Genomic DNA, 14,911 nt, shown 5'->3' with positions numbered 1-14,911 from the left:
GGGTAAGCCGAAGTTGCAATGCTCTACTATTCAGTTGAAGATGGAAAATCAATAGAAGATCTTACCTTTAGGAATATTTTCTAATGTCACAGTGGACATCGACGGAGTGTGCACTACCACTAACTTCAAAGTGATTGAGATAGTAGATGATAGTAATCCTTACCCCACATTTCTTGGATTGGATTGGGCATTTGATAACATGGCTATAATTAATCTGAAGAAAAGGAAAATGATATTTGAAAGAAATAATATGAGGGTTATTGTTCCCTTGGATCCATCAGAAGGGGCGAGGTATATAGAGCATGTCAAAGAAGATTATAGTGTAGATGGTGTTGATAATATCTATCAGATCACGGTGAAGGAAAAAGAGTGGATCAATCCCACTATAAATGGAAAGATGACTTGGGAGCAAGATAGTTCTTGCACTTCATATTCAAAAGATGAATTGGAGAAATGACAGAACATATTGCATGAAGTGTCAATGAATCACCAAGAATCACCAAGGTAGTGCGTTGTATGACAGCTAAGGTATGTGACTTACCTTTATATGATGGTTTGGGTGATGTAAATACTTTCTTTAGAGATTATGAAAGATGGGTACCAGAATGTCAGAGACTGTTAATCTGTATCAAGCACTAAAGGATACTCCTGTTATATGGTGGAGTACTCATAAGAAGAATATAGGAGATTGGAAAAAATGTAGAAGGTTGATGTGGGTAAGATTTGGACAAGTAAAAATAGAGCTCATATAAAATTATGATGACTCGAATGATCATAGAGACCATATACAACTTTGTATGGCAACTTGGGGAGAAATTCCATGAGAATAATGGGTGCATGGCTTCATTCATACCATGGAGACAATTCATTAGAATTGGAATTTGGAAACTTAACTTCGACATGGCACTACTAGTTGGGCTGAGATGGTGGATGGATTTGTGATGAAATTTAGATTTGAAGACAACTGTCCACATATAGATGCAACCCTGAATATAGTTAAGAAGAAGATTTTTGAAAATGAAGTTCCAGTTATCTGTCAACCTGATTGGGATGTGCAAATTTGAAATGTGATAGAATGTTATAATCTCATTGAAGAAGAGGACGAAGATCCTCACAACATTTACATTAAAGATTCAGAAATACATCGTGAAGTGAATGGACCTAAGATAAAGATGTTAGATATAACACAACCACTAAAAACAAAGAAGGTAAATATAGGGATAGTGGAAGTTTTCAATACAATTATGGAGAATGCATTGACTAAGGTATGCAATGTGAATAGAGATGACTGGGACATTAGGATTCCAGTGGTGTTGTGGGCATACAGAATGACATGTAAGAAATTAACAGGATGGATACCTTTCATGTTGGTATACGGACAAGAAGTAGTTATGCCTATGGAATAAATTGTGCCAAGCTTGAGAATTGTAGCTGTCATAGATATGGAAAACCCCGACATGATGAAGAAATGAATGTTGCAAATACTAGCTTTAGAAGAAGACATATTCATAGCAGGGTTCCATCAACAGGTGCAGAAATAAAGGGAGAAAGTCTGGCATGACAAGAATATCAAGAAGAAGATATTTTGGGAAGGGAATCTTGTATTATTATATGACAATAAGTTCACAAAGTTTCGGGGAAAATTCAAAACACATTGGATGGGGCCATATATCATCAAGAACATTTCATATGGTTGTTTTTTTCAACTCATGAAGTTGAATGGTTAGATGATTCCAGGATGAGTGAACGGTGGTAGATTTAAGATATATAGGGACAACTATGTCCCTAGGGCTTCACACTGAAAATTGAAGAGAAGGAAATCTTAGTGCCATCTGTAGTTGATAGTGGGCATGAGACTATAAACTACTCTGTAGGAAGGGACTTCACCGAAGGAAGATTAATGCGTGATAATCAAGAGTATGATGAAGTCTGAGAGATCTGCGACGAAGAAGAGGTGACTTTGCCAAAGGGGAAATCTAACACAGTTAGTTGGAAATATGATCGTCGAAAGGAAAAAAGGCACTGTAAAAAGGAAATTACCGTTGAGAGGTGTGGGAGAAAATAATTTATGAAGCACATTCAGTTGTATCTATCCCATACATGCCTTAAATGTGCTAAATCTAAGCCAATCATGAGCCTGGGAATTCAAAATTGTTATAAAAACCGCATCTAGTGCCACATTTTATAGTTTGTTGCCTAGAGAGATTAAAAATTGTGCCTTAAGTGTAAAAGAGATATTGCATGTCTGAGAGGAGGTGGGAAGATTTGGTTAGGATATTTACAAAGAAAGGGCTATCTAGTATCATGCAGTCACAAGCAAGAAAGAACACAGGGACGAATGTACCCATGTCCCCAACATGCTTAAGATTGCCAAGAAATGTGCCTGTATAGCCGCAAGCACAGGCACAACCACAATTGTAGCTAAAAAAGATAAAGGAGAAGAGACCAGTTGAGGTCTCTGCAGCATAATTGAGAACATCACCACAAAAGAATATGCAAAAGGAAGTGCGGACGAAGAACGGGCGGGAAATAAAATTGGTGGAATATGAAGGACTTCAACAGTTCCATGATAGTGAGGAAGAAGTTGAGTTTTAGTGGAATGAGACAGAGGATGTGGAGGTTCTCTCCATGCTCCTAGTGTACATGCCACCAAGAAATTCGGGCGCAAAGCTGGTTAGGGAACCAAAGGAAGGGAAATTTGCTACCTATACGCCACTATTGCCAGAAAAGGTTCCTTTTGAAGTAGAAGGGTTGGGGAAGATTCCCCGTATCAAAAGAAATACATGTAGTTTGAGCCTAGTAGGTACCTCAAGAAAGTCTACTACCTAAAGAGAGGAGTTACAAGATTGGAACTGCAATAATGGGTTGTGGGAATGCAGAGAGCGGGGCCTTTGAACATGCAAAATGTGCCACACTTCGGTTGAAGCACATTTAGCACAACCTGTGTGTGGTAGCTTCTCACACTTGTACATGATGGTTGCATTTGGCTAGGGATGAGGATCCTGATTGATGAGATGCTCATCAGGAGAATAATAGAGTTTTCATATCAAGGGAAGGATCCTGCAGATGAATTCTTGGGTAAAAACAAAGACAAGTATATGGCCTAGATGATGAATGAAAAGTTTGGATTAGTGAAGAAATCCCATGAATATGAAATAAACTATATCGAGGAGTAGGGTGTGCACTTCGCCACACATATATTAGTGGGGAAGATCATGAGGAAATGCAGGGCCAATAAGGTGCCTATAGCAGTAGTGTAATTGGCTGAGCAGTGTGAGAAATGAATATAGATCAACTGGGCTTCTTATCTGTGTAAGGAGTTTTTGATGGATTGTAGGGAGGCACAGGAAGAAGGAAATCCCTTCCACTATTCCTGACTATTAATTATTATTGTGCTTGTTGCATGGAAGGAGCCGAAGGATTCTCATTTTCCGATTGTTGAGGTAGATGTACGCGAAGTAGCGAGGTATGCCTCGCTCTGGTTTACAAAGGAGCTTGCATGCACAATAGAAAACAATATCTTCTTTGTAGTGATGGTGATGGATCCGCATATGGTTGTGAATCCATTTCCCAGACTGTCACCAAGATTGTATAAATAGTATTCTCATATTACAAAGTTCAAGGCAGACTTTCACATGGCATATGTGAAAGTGTTGAAGGACCCAACAAAAACATGGCATCCATTTCCATACCTGGTAATAGAATATGATGTCCTCGCGGTAGTACAGGAATGGTTGAAAGAATGGATGACTCCACCCATTGGAGCAATTATATTAGCTTGAATAGAAAAGGGTACCTCGTAGGGTGCAAGTACAAGTAGAAAAGATGTCGATTAAGAAACAGATGAAACAAGGCAAGGACAAGAATAGGAATAACACCTCAGTGATGTGGGGGTATCAGAAGACTCACCTTTTTTCATAAAAATGAGACCAAGAAAGAAGAAAAAGGTGAATAAGGGTAAGGGAGGGATGCCACTTTTCCTCATTGATGGGGATATCAACGAGATAGCAGAAAAGATCTAGGAGATCAACATGAAAACATGGGACAAGATTGATGATTGTTGCAAAGTGATCTTGGTTGAGGTGCAGCAGAGCATCGCAGAGCTAAAGGTGTTTCCACGGGAAGTGAGGAAATGAGAGTAGGTAACCGAGCCATTGCAATCAGAAAAAAGATTGGAAACAACTTTCATAGTTAGGATGTTACACGTGCCAGTTGAGGCAATGAAGTTTGAATCAGGCATAAAAAAGGAGAGAGCCAATGCATAGAACATCGTCCAAATGAATGTCATTGTGCTACCCCTCCAAATCTTGCATGAATTTCACTAAGGTATCACTTCAGAAATACAGGAGCAAGAGTAGCGCATGTCACTTTTAAAATCAAAGGAAAAGTAAAAAAAAAACATCGATGAAGAAGAAAATGGAGAAATTGGCCAAGGATGAGGAAGTAAGGAAGAAATGAGAACAACTGGAGAAGGTCATTAATCAGACTTGCATGATAGCTCCAGATGTACAGATCCATGAGGATGAAGCACCAACAGAAAAGGTCGTGAAGCTCGCCCTCATGATCAAGGACTCAAAGTATACTATGGCTAAGTTGAAATTTGAATATGAAGTGTAGATATTAGAGCTATGAATAAGGTTGCAGTCAGTTATGCCACCAGAGGTTCGAGAGAAGAGACAAAGGGACCTCAAGCAACATTGAAAGGCATATCTGATATGGTGGTAGATTGTGGAAAATTGATCGATGATACAATGGAGATTTGGACCTCACTGCAAGAGGATCCAAACGTCCTAAATATTAAGGAGGAACTGTAGGCCAAGCAGAAGCGCTACGATGAGATCCTGGTAGCTATGAATACCTTACAATCTTGTATAAGCTTTCCTGTATTACTGAAGTAAAGAACCTCCAGGCACAAATAGATGATCTTCGGAGGAAAGCATAGATCTTGCAAGAGAAGACTCAGTTGTGGTAGGAGGAAGCCCTGCAACTTCCACAGGTCGTGGACGAGATGCTAGAGGAATTGAAGAGAAGAAGTGGAAATATTGCAAAATACATTTGGCCCTACTACAGATTTGCTGAAGGAGACACTCCAAGAAGAAAAATTGACGGAAGAAATGGTCTAGCAGTACAACGCAGTGTACAATGGGATCGCAGCAAAAATCAAGGGTGTAAAAGTTGAGTGACTCAAGACAAGTCATGGGTGAGTGTTGGGGGCATGTTGGGAATGGCCCACCTTGGTCCAAGTCTTGGGTAAAAGACCTCACAAAAGAAGGAGTTGACCGCGTAGAGCTGGCGAAGATATATTCACCGTGAAAAATTTTAGGGCTTTTGGGATGGGACAAGGCCCTTATTTTGTAACGAGTATCACATATTAGTCCTTGTTTTGTGGATCCATGGTATGTGGACCATGGTTTTTGTAATGATGTAAAGTATATAAGGAGATGTAATACTTTTTGATCGAAAATATCATATCATGTCATCATAAGTGAATTGAATCTTTGTATTCACATATGTAGTCTATAGTGTTGAGGAAGGCTCCATAGCTAAGTGCGTTGAGGCCTGGAAGAGTCTGCAGTTGAGTGCATAGACCACCTGCAGCTAGGTGTGTAGGTCAAAGAAGTATATGTAATGAAGTTTTATATTAATAAAGGAGAAGTTTTGGTGAAGAACTGCATATCTTTCTGTGTTCAGTCTTTGTTGTTGTTAGTATCATTATGCATGTTTTTTACTGAATTATGTGAAAGAATACATGTTATACTATTTTTTGTTATTTGATGCGATAAGATTAATTCTATAAAGATAATCATCAGAGCAAAGTTATTTATGTACTTGAAGTTATAAGATCAATATAAAGTAGAAGTAAATAGACGGCACCACTACACGGATATCCCTTCGATTACAGAATCTTGGTTCTGCAACCTCCCATAACTTCTTCGGGTGAGACTGTGATTTTCTTGTAGTTCGTTTCCGAAAGGTCCAGTAGTTGAGGGTTTTGTTGGTGTGTATCACACACTGAACTCGGGTCAAGGCCCCTCAAACCAACAATTCATGCGGGATCTCTTTTGAAAACTTAATCATCTGGATTTCGTTCTCCGAGTCGATGTTGTAATCCTCCACATGCTCATCGACACCCTGTTTAACAGGTTTTGAGGCCACATCGTTGGATTTGAATAATCTCTCCAAAGGAACTAGACCACGGGGAATGGAATTTCCCTTTAGCTACAGAACTCTATGCTCTGTGATAGTTTCCTCGCAATAAGTTAGTTGTTCCTCTGTCACTTCTTCTTCTATGTCGATCACAGAATTCAAAAATTTCCCAATGACTTCCATAAAACACTTTATTTTTTCATCATCTTCGAACACATTCCAATGTTTCATATTGTTAGGCACTGAGGGTTTGTACCTAACTTGAACTTCATGTCTAAGAAGTGGATTTTATGGTGGCTTAAAATTACTAGTAGCTATAGCCAAGGAATTCACCTTTCAATTTCCTTCCTTGGGTAAGAATTGGACATTAAAAGCTAGGAAAAAGTTTTTCAATAAATCCCAAACCTCATTTCTGTAAGTCCTTAGCCCGGGGTGCTTAGTTTGACATTGGTTCTTGATTTTTTTTACCACTAGTCCTATGTCTCCAAACACAGTTAGGCATTCAATGTTCAAATTCCTTGTTGCTGGCAGGCCTAGTAGTAAAGCCTTGTACTCTGCCACATTATTGGTTGCCTCAACTTCCAATTTGAATGAGAGGGGAATTAAGCTACTAATCTGGTGCTAAAAATATGCTCAAAAATTAAATTTTTCAGACTGAAGTGAAACCTTAACAACCGCGTAGATCTTGTATTCCTAATTTCAGCGCAACTCATTTCACAGAAAACGGACATCATATGCTCCTGGAAATGATTTCTGATCGATTTACCAAATAGGGAAATTTTGGCAAAACAAATGTTTGTAGACTGCCCAGTTAGAAATTTGTACAGTTGATTGGGCCTACTCACTATGCACGATTGACTGGGATCTGTTGGGCCAATCATAGCTCACCACTTGTCATAATGTTATTGGTGTTGAATTGTCAATTTTTTTAATTGGGTTGTTTTAGTGGCCAACTACACTCTGCCCTGTGGCCCAACCAGAGGTCACCACATGGCAGCATGGGGCCTATTAGCCTCGCTGGCAAAAGGCCCCAAATTGGATCCATATATGCTCTTAAAGTCTCCAATTTTGCTTAAAATCATGCCAATGGATCCAAAAATTCTCTTGAAATCTTCAAGATTTGCTCAAGATCATCCAAAGGTCAAAATCAGCACAAGATGAGAGCCCTTGGAAGGGCATAAATACACTATCGGGAGGCAAAAACACTTGAAAACCATGAAAAAAATAAAAAAATGCAGGCTTAAACATTGAAAGAACAACGGTCGTTAGATCTGGCCGATCAACGGCCCAGATCTAAGTGGCTAATCCAATTGGTGCTGCAGAGAGGACAACTTAAAGAAGGGGCATAGGACACCACCGATCAGCGATCTCTGATGATTGGAGAGGCGGGTCGCATCGGCGGGTCACATCGGCGAGGTATCGACGATTGAAGTAAAGGCCCTGGGCATGAGCGATAAGCGATTGTGATCAAATCGCATCACTATATCGCAGCGGAGCAGTACCAAGGGGTGGGGCCTATGCATAGGGCAGCGCTAATAGCAATAAGTCCCAAACCTGAAAGGGTTCGGAAATGAAAATATATATTATTTGAGATCCGCACAAGGGTAGGTTTTAATACCTTTTCAATGTATTTCGTTAAATACAAAGGTGAACTTGGCAGTGCCGATAGCAATGAAGCCCAGACCCAAAAGGGTCCAGGAAGTGAAATATATAATATTTGAAGTCTGCTAAAGGCCATTTTCATGTGTTTTCAACGTTTTTCAAGCATATTTCAAAATACAAAGGGATCAAGGGACCAACCTGTCTGCGATATGAAACAAAGACCCGAAGGCAGACCTGATAGAAGAATAAACCATTTTTGAGGACTTTTGAAGTTCGAAAAGGATGGAGAGGGGCAGGATTTCTCAGTGTTGCTGTGTTTTCTATTTAAAATAGAAACAGTCATTATTTTCAACAAAAGTCCACAATATGGCAGCGTTGTTATGTGTCAACAAAAGGCATGCATTTTCTAAACATTTGAAAGGGCCACAACACGCGTAGCTCATCCCCAAACTGACAAAGAGGCTGAGAAGTAGTACAACACAACACAGCACGGGCAACTGTCCAAAACAAATAGAAATATCAAAGGCCATAGTGCAACTCATCAAAACAAACATCATGGGGCATCTCTAGCATGAGAGAGCTCCCAAACAACGCATCAAACTACCTAAAGGTGGTTATTCCTCTGTCAGAAGGAGAAAACCTCTGAGCCATGCTTGCGTATTCAGGGAATCAATCAATTAACAAGACATATCAGATAGATTAAGACTCCGAGCCTTTGAGAGCTTAAGAGCATTGTAAAAGGCCTATAAAAGGCTGGAAACTAAATGTAACAAGGGTTCAACTTCTGGAGATTGTTCCTACTCTGTTCCTTCAAATTTTCATCTTCATTCTAGCAATATAAGCTTCTTTTGCTATTATATGTTCAATGTCCATTTTCTCTACTATTCCATGCTTGCACTTGAATAGGTTATTTATGTTTTCTATTGTGTCTAATGCCAGATAACTGTCATCTTATCTCTGCATTGATAAATTAGATTTTCAAGTCTCATTTACTTCCTATAGATGGCCACTCATATGTGTTTATGTATGTAATTTGTTGGTACAGTCAGTATTTGTTAGGCCCCTATTCTACTAGTGTAACCCCTTATTTTTATTAGTACAACCCACTTATTATATTGATGTACCCATGTAGTGCCCGTATTGTGACTATTGTGCCACATAGAATCCCACTATTGTTATTATTGTGCCCTTACATTATTATTGTTATGTCGGCTATGATTATGTTATGACCCCTTAGACTCCTATATATAGAAAGGAGGTCTTTTCATTTGTATCATCAAAGAATTGTTCATTTATGTAATGTAAAGGAGGTTGCCCCCTCAAAGAGGTTGAATTCTAAGGCGTTGATCTATCTTTTCTATCTTTTCTTGAGCTGGTTTCATAACATTTGGTATCAGAGCTTTGGATTCTAGGGTTTCGTTGCTCCAAACAGGTCATCGTGGAATTTTCACTACAAATTTTTTTTCTGCAACGTTTCAGAAGCTAAAAAAAAAACCCATTTGAGAATAAATTGCACTGAATCTTGGATCCGAATTTCAGATCTTTTCGTGCTATATTTGCGGAGATATGATCTGAGGAAGTTGGTCTTTTTGCAGACTCCTGAATTACATTCCAAACAGGTGACCTGGGGAAAATCATCATAACTTTCTCTCTGAGCATCAGATTGAAATTTCGCAAAAAGGTACAGAAAGAGGACGGACTTTAATTTCTTGTATATCTTTTTCAGAGGCAAAGGACGAAACAGGGACATGTGGCACGTCGTACAAGTTCACTCTACTGAACTAGTCTATAATCAGGTCACTGTGGGAGATTTGACATAACTCTTCCTTGGAGAATCCAATTGGGATCAGACTGGTGGCATTGGAAAGAGGACATGGAGGGCTACTAAAAATTGCAATTTTAGAACTTAAAGATCCAAAAGTACAGAGTTACAGTCGTTTCAAGATCGAGCTCCTAAAATCAAGAAAAAGGAAAATGAGGAAGTTTGATGGCAAGGATCCGATAAATTGGATACTTCAGATGGAGCAATATTTTGATCTACATGGTGTACCAGTGTTACAAAAGGTAAGTATTGCATATTCATATTTATAACTAGATCAATTTTTATGGTATGAAGGGCTTTTTTCTCGTAAACAACTTGTTACGTGCTCAATTTTCACGGAGGAAATGATAGCACATTATGAGGATACAAAGAGCAACACCTTCTTTGGAGCAACACAACAACAATTGGAAAGAGTAAAAGGGATTTGTGACATAGTGGAAAGAAAAATTATGGAAACCAGGAAGCATACCCCTCACAACTATAAAGACAGAAGTGTTGTTTCTCCTAGCCTTCCACAACCTACAAGGGTGACACCACAACAATTGGAAGAAAAAAGAGAAAAAGGGCTTTGTTACAATTGTGATAGCAAATGCACTAAGGGTCATAAGTGTGCTGAGAAGAAATTATTTTACATTGAATATGAAGAGAAGGAAGAAAAGGATCAAGAAACATCAAAAGAAGAGGATATACGCCAGGACCCCACCCCAGAGAAAGAAGAAATGAATCAGACCAGATCTTGTAAAGCATTGGAAAGAAGTACCACTCCTCAAACTCTCAAGATAGAAGGACATATCAAGAAGAAAAAGGTGCAAGAAGTTAAATATCACATCGAGAAAGAAGAAATGAATCCAACCATATCTTGTAATTCATTGGTCGAAATTACCACTCCTCAAACTATCAAGATAGAAGGACATATCAAGAAGAAGAATGTTCAAGAAGTGAAAGATCACATCGAGCGTCAAGAAATGAATCTGACCATATCTTGTAAAGGATTGGAAGAAATTACCACTCCTCAAACTCTAGATATAGAAGGACATATCAAGAAGAAAAAGGTTCAAGCAGTGAAAGATCACATCGAGCATCAAGTTCTCCAACTTTTAAAGGATAATTCCACTTCGGTGCAAAATCAAACGAAACAACAGGTAGATCAACATTGTAGTGAAAAATGTTTTGATGTAGGTGATTGGATATTTTTACTGCTACATCTCAAGCAAGCTATTTATGAGAAGCAAATGTTGGTAATACTACATGCACTTAAAAAATGGCGACCTTACCGAATGGGAAGATGCTTCAAGGATGAGGATGTGGAAGCATTGTTTTGTGCTATTTCTATTATCCAACCAGATTGGATAAACGAAGCAAGGGATGAATGGAAGAAGGACAAAGAAGTATGGACACTTATTCGAAAGTTGAAAAAGATCCCAATTCAAACAATATTGCCAGAAATTGAAGAGGAAGGAAAAATCATATTGGAACCTGGAGTAGTCACAGAAACAAGAACCCGACAACTACGAAATCGATCAATTTCATAGTATCTCATCAGGTGGAAGAACTTACCAGCTGAAGATTCCACATGGGAGGACAAGAATTTTATACAGAAGCATCAAGAACTACTCAAGCGTTGAGGACAACACTTTTTGAAGGAGAGGGGCATGTTAGGCCCCTATTCTACTAGTGTAACCCCTTATTTTTATTAGTACAACCCACTTATTATATTGATGTACCCATGTAGTGCCCATATTGTGACTATTGTGCCACATAGAAGCCCACTATTGTTATTATTGTGCCCTTATGTCGGCTCTGATTATGTTATGACCCCTTAGACTCCTATATATAGAAAGGAGGTCTTTTCATTTGTATCATCGAAGAATTATTCATCTATGTAATGTAAAGGAGGTTGCCCCCTCGAAGAGGCTGAATTTTAAGGCATTGATATATCTTTTCTATCTTTTCTTGAGCTGGTTTCATAACACTATTCTCCATCTATCCATTGAATCTATAAATTATTGAGCATTAGTGGTCTAAAGCCTTGTATTGTTGAGGGTGTTCATGCATGTCTTGAGTGAGAATAGAGCTCAAATGGTTATCTGACTTGATCTAAACTATCATCAATTCCAATAGTTCTGAGAACAATATTGAAGATTATATGTTACCAAGTATCTCCGAGCTGCAACCTAAGAGAGTTTCTTGGAGTGATAACATAATTGGCGCCATTTCCAAGGAGAGGAAATTGAAGCTCAGCTTCCCTAGGAAACGACATAGATCCAGCTTTGATGATAGACAAAGTCTGGGCACTTTTTTGGTTGTAATCATCTATCTGGTGACTCTACTGGAGGCCAAACCTCTTGGAGACTCCAGTTCATAGTTCTGGCTCAGTTTTTGAGGCATAGTTGGATAAATCCTCAGAAGTTACAAGCTAACCCAATACCTGACCCTGAAAAAATCATCAAAGAGAGAAAGGTCTTGCAGAATGTAGCATCAGGTTCAGGTAAACCTAAACAATCTCCTATATCTCTTCAAGAAAGGCATGTAATAGAACAAATACATGTTGAGAGTATAACATCTAATACTAGCAGTGAATAGAAAATCTCAAAGATTCATAAAGCTCCTTATTCTTAAGGTTCTCTTTTTGTTGTAAGCCCAAAGGAAACCTCACCTCATATCCATCATACTCCTTTAGTATTATCAGTCACTCCTCAGCCCTCTATCATTCAGACTTCCAGTACTCTTTTAGCCACCATAGCTATGGCAAGTCCACAAGCACCTACCAAAATGGAAAGAATCATAGCTGCTAGGTATGGACCTCTAATACTGCCCACTCCTTTGAATGCCATGCCTACTGGAGAATATCATAAATATAGGCCTAAGTTCACTGGGACTGAATGTGTTACAACTGAGGAACATCTTGATTCATTCTATAGCTATGCTGATAATCTAGACATTAGTGAAGATGATGTGTGGATGAGACTCTTTGTCCAAAGCTTAGATGGAGAGGCTAGAAAATGGTTCAAAGAACTAACCCCAATATCTAAGGCAGATATTGAGGCTTTAGATGATGCATTTCTAAAGCATTGGGGCGATAAGAAGGATCTCCCCTACTACCACAGTGATTTTGGCAACTTTAAGAGAGAAAATGGTGAATTGTTGTATGATTTTAATAAGAGGTTTAACCGTATGTACAACAAGATACCAACTGAAGTAAAACCCACTACTACCTCTGCTAAACTCACCTATGCCAGTGCTTTTGATTCTGACTTTTTCCTACTTTTGAGGGAGAGGCGATGTGCTACTTTCGTTGATATGCAGGATGCAGCCTTGGAAGTGGAATCAAACATCATGGCTATAGAGAAGCTCAAGGGAAATGTTGATCGAAGAAGACAGAGGGGCGAGTCTTCATCACACTCTAATCCTAAGATAGATAAAATGAACAAAATGATAGAGCCATTAGCTTCGGAAATATCCAAATTAAAGGTTGAGCAGCACCCTGGGAAAGGGAGACTTCCTAATACCTTTTCTCCTAGAAATCCAAACCCAAATCCATATAGAAGAACTAATGAGCAGTTGCATATTTTACAAAGAAGCAAAGATGCTAATGAAGACCAAAGGGTGAAGGCCCCTTTTCAAAATGTAGTCATGGAAGAAGAGCAGTTTGAAGAAGATGATGAGATCCATTGTCTGGAAGACAAAGGCAATGCCTCCTTTTTGACCTCAGCTGCCTATGAAAAGTCATTATTCAATAACCAAATCAACCAAGAATGGGATGGTGAAGCTGTTCTACAAACTGAAGATCAGCAAAGATATAATCTGAGGTCAAAGATGAATAATGCCAAGGAAGCTCCTATTCAAAGAGCTATTGTCCCTACAGTACGGTAAGAAAATAAGCAAAAGCAACCGGCAGTTGATCCCATCATCCTTAAAGCTCCAGCTCATGAGGTAAGAGGCCTTTACATGTCTCCTTCTCCTTTCAGTTTTCAATCAGAAATTCAGAAGCTAAGAATACCTATGCCTCTGATTGAACTAGTGAATAATGAGTCCTTCAAAAGATCCATCCTCGAGTCCCTTGAACCTAAATCCATCCAAGCCTCTGCTGACTATGTAAATCTGCAAGATGACAAGCCAGGTGTTATTCTTAGCCCAATGATTGAAAATTGTGAGGAAAACTCCCCATCATTCTATGTCTCTCTGACTATTCATGAAAAAACCCTTCACAACTGCCTTTTGGACACTGGAGCAAGCTATAATCTAATGCCCAAGGTTGTCATGGATGAGTTGGGTCTTGACATCACCAAGCCTTATCATGACCTGTTTTCTTTTGGCTCTAGAAAATTGAAATGTCTGGGATTAATCAAGGACCTAGCCATCACTTTGTCTCAGTTTCCCATGAAAAGTATGATGATGGATATTGTGGTAGCAAATGTACCCCCCAAGTTTGGCATGTTACTTTCCAGATGTTGGATCAAGAGATTAGGTGGATCATTACAAAATGATGTGTCCTATGCTACTGTCCCAATTTTCAGAGGAAAGAGCAGGAGATTATACAGAGAAGCTCAGCTGGCTTATATCATCAGCAATGAAAGGAACCCCACTAATCATCCCATCTATGATGTTGACACTAATTTTGGAGCATGTATTCTTCATATTGAAGAATCCTAGTTGGCGTCCACGCAGCTTAAAAAACCAATTTTCCAGATCACTGAGGAAGAAGGCCCATAGATTTGGGACATGTTCTTTGATGGAGCTTGCTCTAAGGAAGCTGCAGGGGAAAGTGTAGTCCTTGTGTCCCCCACACAGGAATACATTCATTTATCTTTCAAATTAACATTTCAGGTCACAAATAACATAGCAGAATACGAAGCTTTGATTTTGGGCTTAAACGCTGCTAAAGAAATGGGTATCAAAGGCCTAAAAGTGTTTGGAGATGCAAACCTCATCATTCAGTAGGTCAATAAAGTGTTCCAAGCAAACTATCGAAGGATGAAAGCAAGCAAAGATGAGGTATGGAGGCTCAAGGATTCTTTTAATAATTTCAGCATTTCTTATATTCCGAGAACGAAGAACTAGCTTGCCGAATCCCTTGATGTGTCTGCTAGCATGTTTATTCCTCCTTTGCCTCCTACATTGACGTATGAAGTTCAGGTAAAATATAGACCGTCTCTGCCTGACAATGTCAAATATTGGAGAGTTTTGAAGATGATGAGGAAATTAACAGGTTTTTACAAGTCGTTTAGGAATTTATTGAAATGCACATCGACCAAGAAAATGAAATCATGGAAGAATGCACCCAGTCCAAGCTAAAGGACGAGATCAGCCGAGGAAGCATTGTCCAGCTACCTAGTAATC

This window comes from Pinus tabuliformis, chromosome 9, assembly GCF_031772625.1.
Source record: "Pinus tabuliformis cultivar Carrire ecotype Pingquan chromosome 9, CPIR1, whole genome shotgun sequence".
NCBI lineage: Eukaryota > Viridiplantae > Streptophyta > Pinopsida > Pinales > Pinaceae > Pinus > Pinus tabuliformis.
This window is presented reverse-complemented; position numbering follows the sequence as displayed.